Source organism: Molossus molossus, unplaced genomic scaffold (genome assembly GCF_014108415.1).
Source record: "Molossus molossus isolate mMolMol1 unplaced genomic scaffold, mMolMol1.p scaffold_m16_p_19, whole genome shotgun sequence".
Classification (NCBI taxonomy): domain Eukaryota; kingdom Metazoa; phylum Chordata; class Mammalia; order Chiroptera; family Molossidae; genus Molossus; species Molossus molossus.
The window spans coordinates 11,654,097-11,660,096 of record NW_023425354.1 but is presented as its reverse complement, the minus strand read 5'-3'; positions in this window follow the sequence as shown (position 1 = coordinate 11,660,096).

Below are 6,000 nucleotides of genomic sequence, written 5' to 3'. Positions count from 1 at the left end.
CTTTGAAAGCAGTAAGAGCTTATCTCGTTGCAGGTTTAGTCTATCCAAGCCATGGTTTGAAATCCCTTTAATTCTCACAGAAATCAATGGGAAGGCTATTTCATCATTTCCATTTTACAGATGAGGAAACTATAGCAGGGAGAGGCAAGGGACTTGCCCAGGGTCATCTGGTTATAGGAAATAGCATTGCTTGGGCCTTTAAGCAGAGTCTGTGCTTCCCAGACAATGGGACTTCAGGCACAACATATGCTATTCTTCTTTAGACCTATCTTTAGAGGTATGGATTCTGCCTTCAAGTTAGCTCCTTCCCCTGCAACAGTTTTGTGGCCTTTACTTCCTTCCTGCTCTGCTGATTCAGGACCCCAGGAAGCCTCGCTTCGCTTCCTGTCATGATCAGTTTGAGGACTGCTTGCAGAAATGCAGACTCAGCAAAATGGAGCCTGCAAAAGGTCAGAGAACCAGAAGCAAAGGCAGCCCCACAGAGGCGCTTGTGCAAACTCACACCCAGACACACGCAAAATATCTGACTAGGAGAGAGATGCAAAGGGAGTGAATGGAAGAAAGAGCTGAAAAGCAAAAACAATGTGGATGAGCCTGGAAGACATTATGCTATGTAAAATAAGCCAGATCTAGAAAGACAGATACTATATGGTCTCACTTATATGTGGAATCTGGAAAAAGTCAAACTTCTAGAACCAGAAAGTAGGACTGTGGCTGCCAGGGGATGAGAGGCGGGGGAAATGGGAAGATGTTTCAAAGGGTACAACTTTCATTTATAAGGTGACAAGTTCTGAGGATCCAATGTGCAACATGGTGACTGGTGACTATAGTGAGCAATATGGTACTGTATACTTGAAATTGCTAAGAGTAGATTTTAAGTGTTTTCGCTCCCCCTTCCCAAAGGGGTACCTACATAAGTTGATGGATGTATTAACTTGATCGTGGTAATCATTTAACCGTGTATACATATATTAAGTCTTCATGTTGTACACCTTAAAAGATCATTTTGTACAACTTAAAAAAACTATCAAGAAACAGCAACTACTTCCCTACTTAGTTGAAAACTACCTTTTTTTCTTATTTTCTAGCTTAACTGCATCACTGTCTGAGAATGTACCCTGTACGATTTAGCTCACTTGAAATTTGTCGAGACTTGCTATATTGTCTAGTATTGTCATAAACATTCCATGGACACTTGAAAAAAATATGTGATGTGCCATTGTGGGTGCAGTCCTCTCTACAGGGTGGGGCAAAAGTAGGTTTACAGTTTTGCGTATGGGAAACAGAGTTTATATTCTTGTATTATTATTTATGATTATTTTCCATACGAACAACTGTAAACATACTTTTGCTTCACTCTGTATATATCTATTAGGTAAAGTTGCCTTCCCCAGTTGTTCAAATCTATTTCTTACTAGTTTTTCATGTTTGTTCTAACAGTAACTAGTAAAAAATATCTTCTATTATGATTATAGATTTGTCTCTATCTCTTTGCAAGTCTGTCCACATTTTTGCTTTATATATTTTGAGGCTATGTATATTAGGCACATGCAAATTTAAAATTGTTATATCTTCTGGGTAAATTAAGTATATTTTCATTATGAAGGGTGCCTTTTTTTTTTTTTTTTTATCCTCACCCGAGGACATTTTTCCATTTTTTGCACAGATAGAGTGGGAGGGAGAGAGATGAAGAGAGAGAGAGAAACATTGACATGAAAGGGACACATCGAGTGGCTGCCACCCACATGACCAACCAGGGCCGGGGACAAACTGTAACCGAAGTACGTGCCCTTAGCGGGAACCGAACCCGGGTCTCTCCGGACCGCAGGCCGATGCTCTAACCGCTGAGCCAAACCGGCCAGTGCTGAAGGGCGTCTTTTAAAATTTTTTGTTTTAATCTTCACCCGAGGACATTTTTGCATTTATCCTCAGATAGAGGAGGGAGAAAGGAAGGAAGAGAGAGAGAGAAACATCGATGAGAGAGAGACACATGGAGTGGTTACCACCCACATGACTCCAACCAGGTCCAGGGACAAACTGCAACTGAGGTATGTGCCCTTGGCGGGAAGTAAAACATGGTCTCTCTGGTCCGCAGGCCGATGCTCTAACCGCTGAGCCAAACCGGCCAGGGCTATTTTAACCATCTTTAACTTGTACAGTTTGGTAGCATTAAATACATTCACATTATTTTGCAATTGATGTCCACAATTCTTTTGGTCATGCAAAGATTATTTATTTATTTTTATTATTTATTTATTTATTTTTTTGGTACGTGCCCCTAGCGGGAACTGAACCTGGGACTCTCTGGTCCACAGGTCGACGCTCCAACTGCTGAGCCAAATAGGCCAGGGTTATTTGTTTTTATTTGTCTATTTTTTTTTTTTTTGGTATGTGCCCCTAGCGGGAACCGAACCCAGGACTCTCTGGTCCGTAGGCCAACGCTTCAAATGCTGAGCCAAAGTGGCCAGGCCAAGGCTATTTATTTTTAAATGCAAATCTACTGGTGACAATTTTTTTTTAAATGTTTTGATTGGCTGCTTCTTGCATGCCCCTCACCGGGGATTGAGCCTGAAACCTGGGCATGTACCCCAACTGGAAATCAAACCATTAACCTTTTGGTGTATGGGACAACACCCAACCAACTAAGCCACACTGGCCAGGGCACAAAGTTTAAAACTCTATACCCATTTAATGATTCCCCATTTTCCCCTTCCTCCAGTCCCTGGCAACCACCTTTCTTTCTACTTGTTATGAATTTGACTATTCTAGGTACTTCATATAAATAGAATCACAGATTAAATTTGTTTTTCTGTGACTGGCTTATTTCACTTAGTACAATATCCTCAAGGTTCATCCATGATATAGCCTGTGTCAGCATTTCCTTTCCTTTTTAGGCTGAATAATATTCCACTGTATAGATATACCATAATTTTTAATGCATTCATTTGTTGATGGACATTTGGGTTGCTTGCACTTTTTTGCTATTGTGAGTAAGGCTGCCATGCACGTGTGTACAATATCTATTTGAGTCCCTGCTTTCAATTCTTTTGGGTGTTTACCCAGAAGTGGGATTGCTGGGTCACATGGTAATTCTTAATTTTTCGAGGAACAGCCATGTTTTCCATAGTGTCTGCACGATTTTACATAGGGTTCTGATTTCTCACATCTTTGCCAACACTTGTTATTTTTATTTTTTTTTAATAATAGCTATCCTAATGGGTGTGAGGTGATACTTATTCTTTTTTTTTTTTTTTTGATATGTGCCCCTAGCAGAAACCGAACCCGGGACTCTCTGGTCTGCAGGCTGATGCTCAACCACTGAGCCAAACTGGCCAGGGCTATACTTACTCTTGATTCAAGTTGTCAAAAGCCTAGGGTCCTAAGGCACAAGGACCCCAAATTTCAGAGTCACCTCCCTGTTCTGTTTACCTCTGGTAGTTTTTCACTTTTGTTAACCTTCCAGATGTGTTTAAGCAGATGTGTTTTTTCTTTAATATGTTTTTATTGATTTTTTTTTTTAGAGAGAGATAGAAACATCAATGTGAGAGAGAAACAGATTGGCTGCCTCCTGCACGCCCCCTATTGGGGATCAAGCCTGAAACCCAGGCATGTGCCCTGACCAGGAATCAAACCGGGACCTCTCAGTCCATGGGATGATGCTCAATCCACTAAGCCACATGGGCCAGACTGACTAATTTTCATGATTGGTTTTGGATAAGGCAATCCATTTATTCACTCAACAAATATTTATTAAGTACCTTTTTTTTTTTTTTTGCCAAACGCTATTCTTGGCACTGAGGATAGGCATAATAATGAACAAAACAGCTCTGACAAGTTTGGCTCAGCGGTTGGAGCATCGGCCTGCGGACCAGAGAGTCCTGGGTTCGGTTCTCGCTAGGGGCACGTACCCCCCCAAAAAAGAACAAAACAAACATAAGTCCTTGCTTTCGTTGAGCTTCCATTCTAGTGAGCTCTAGTTGCCAAAATGTAGTAATTAAGATGCTAAATGCTATAACAAATAGATCACAAGTTCTCAGTGGGTTGGCATACTAAAGGTCTGTTGTCTGATTGGCATCGAGTTCAGTGCATGTATTTGTTCAGTGCATGTATTTTTGGTTAGGCAGATTTCCAGAGTCACAGTTTTGCTCTAAGTCCATTTGCAAGAACTAGTTACATGGTCCCAGCTAGATGCAAGGGCACAGCTCGGAAATCTAACTCTCAGCAACAAACTCAGGTTTTTGGTGATCAGCAAGCTGACACTTCATATGGAGAGAGAGACAAGAAACAGAAAAACTAAACAAATTATTGTGTTAGAAGGAGACAAATGCTTTGGAAAACAAAAAAGCAGGAGAATAAATACAGAATGTGTGTTGAGGAATACTGAAATTTTAAATTGAATGATGAGAAAGAGACTCATGGAGGTGAGCAAAGGCTTCAAGGAGGTGAAGGAGTGAGTCATGTGGAGATATTACTGGAGGAGGGAACACTAAAAAAAAAGCCCATTATGGCTGAAGCAAGAGAGGTAGGTGGGGGATGAGGTCAAAGAGATGAGAAGAGGCAGACTGTGTGGGACTCTGATTTCTTTTCTGAATGAGATGAGTAGAAATCAGAGAGTCATGTGCAGAGGAGAGATAGGATTTGATTTAACTTTATCAAGACTAGTGTTGGCAGCTACGTTGAGAATATACTGGATGGGGGCAAAGGGGAGACTGTAATGAACTGGACCAGAGTGGCCACAATGGAGGTGATGGAAAATGGTCAGATACTGGGTATTTTAAAGGCAAACAAAGATTTGCATATGGATTAGAGGTGGAGTTTGAAAGACAGGAGGGAATGTGGCTTGAGCAATTTTAAGGATGGAGTTGCTAATAACAAAACTGAAGAGCCCTGGCCGGTTTGGCTCAGCGGTTGGAGCATCGGCCTGCAGACCAGAGTTCCGGGTTCGGTTTCTGCTAGGGGCACATACCAAAAAACAAAAAAACAAAAAAACTGAAGAAGACCATGGTGGAGCATGTCTATAGGGGAGATCAAGAATTCACTCCTCGACATGCTGAGTTTGGGATATGTATGAGAGAGCCAAGTGGAGAAGCTGCTGGATGAGTTTGAAGCTCAGGAGAAAGCTATCAGCCAGAGCAGTAGGTTTGGAGTCTCTCCTCACTCAGGGTAAAGATGGTATTTTTAAAGCCTTGAGACTGAAGAGATGACAAGTGTGCACTTGAAGAAAGAAGAAACCCAAGAACAGACTTGGGGCTGAAAAGAAGGTGTGGGCATGAAGGGAACGGGCAGGAGAAAACAAGGAAAGGACAAGCAGAGTGACTGAGGAATTATTTGGGGCTGTGTGTTCATCAGATCAGAATTAGAATGAGGGTAGCATTAACGTTGGCCAAGGGGCTATTTCCCCCAATTCTATTCTTATCTGCCCACGTATGGCTGTGCACAATTGGAGTTATCCGAAGAGATGAAGGACAGGGCTCGCAGCAGCTCATTCAGGATTCATCACCACCCCTAACTCTGATAAGTTTAGCCATTCATTCAACAAATATTTGCTGAGCATCTATATACATGCCAGGCCCTGGTCCAGGCACTGAGTGAACAAGCCAGATAAGGCCTGTGCCCTTATGGAGCTTTTTTAATTTAATTTTTATTTTTTTAAGAGAGGGTGGAAGGGAGACAGAAACATCAGTTGCCTCCTGTACGAGTCCTGACCTGCAACCGAGGTATGTGCCCTGACTGGGAATTGAACCTTCAATTGACCTTCCAGTGCACAGGAGGAGGGTACAACCCACTGAGCCATACCAGTCAAAGCCCTTATAGAACTTCTACTCTAATGTGGGTGGGAGAGATAGTAAACAGTCAACAAATTGATAAACAAGAAAATTTCTAACCCAGGGTTAAGAGAATAAAGTGACCTGCTTTGGTTAAGGGGATCACGAAAGTCTTCTTTGAAGAGGTGACATTTGAGCTGAGACCTGAGGCTGCAAAGATGATCTTCAGAGCTGG